Raw genomic sequence first — 1,433 nt, forward strand, 5'->3', positions numbered from 1 at the left:
TATACACAGTGCCCTCTATCATACCTCCCACAATCCTCTCCTGTACATACTGCCCACTGTCATAAACTTCTCTCCTGTACATACTGCCCACTGTCATATCCTCCACACTCCTCTCATGTACATACTGCCCACTGTCTTACCCTCCACACTCATCTCCTGTACATACTGCTCAGTATCATACCATCCACACTCCTCTCCTGTACATACTGCCCACTGTCATACCCTTCACACTCCTCTCCTGTACATACTGCCCACTATTCTACTGTACATAGTGTTGGCTGTCATACCGTCCACACTCCTCTCCTGTACATACTGCCCATTGTCTTACCCTCCACACTCCTCTCCTGTACATACTGCCCCATCATACTCTCCACACTCCTCTCCCATAGATACTGCCAACTGTCATACCCTCCACACTCCTCTCCTGTACATACTGCCAACTGTCATTCTCTCCACACTCCACTCTTGTACATACTGCCCCCATCATACCCTCCACACTTCTCTCCTGTACATACTGCCCACTGGCATACCCTTCACACTCCTTTGCTGTGCATACTGCCCACTGTCATACCCCCACACTCCTCTCCTGTACGTAGTGCCCACTGTTGTACCCTCCACATTCCTTCCCCTCACCTGCACATACTTCCCACTTTTATACCATCCATACTCCTCCCCTATGCCTCTTACCCACAAAAACAGTTCTTTAAAATTATATTGAATATCCTCAATGTTACCAGCTCTAGAATGGGCATAATTTTGTTAGTTCAACTAAAGGAACTCTTCTCTGTCCTCATATTTTTTCTGCCCATTATTAGTACTCATTTAATTTTGTGATTATTATTGTGATGTATAGAGGAACATAGGGGATGTCAGCTAATCTAAATTTTCCACTGGTAAAAAAAGTGTCCTTGAAAATATTTTTCAAACTATTACCAACTATGCACTTGGGCACTGCCCAAGGGCCACCGGGTCAGTAGGGGGCCCCATGAGAGGCTCTTGGGATCCTGTGATATTAAAGCGATAGTAAACTTTGCTAACATTACTACTTTTTACAGGCCCTGAGGTAGGTTATGCCATAATGTACTAGTATGCACAGCATATTAGCACATTAGGGTACACTTACCTGTCGGACTGAGCCCTCCAGCACTGCTCTGTGATCAACCCAGCAGGTCCCGGGCGATTCCATCTTCACCCGGTCTTCCGTCTGGGCTTTGTGCCTTTGGTCACTTGCCTTGGCCCGGGCTGTGCTGCTGTCAATCCCACGCATGCTCATGCGCATCCCCTCTCTCTCTCTCTCATCTCCCCTCTCTCTCTCATCCTCCCTCTCTCTATTTAATTAAATTTGTTATAACAAAAAATGTTTGCATTTTTATTTATTTATTTATAAAAAGCCCCACCAAAATCCTCAGCACCAGGCCCATGTTGTTCTTAAT

This window comes from Lithobates pipiens, unplaced genomic scaffold, assembly GCF_037356315.1.
Source record: "Lithobates pipiens isolate NorthernLeopardFrog02 unplaced genomic scaffold, aLitPip1_a1.2 Scaffold_3, whole genome shotgun sequence".
Taxonomy (NCBI): Eukaryota; Metazoa; Chordata; class Amphibia; order Anura; family Ranidae; genus Lithobates; species Lithobates pipiens.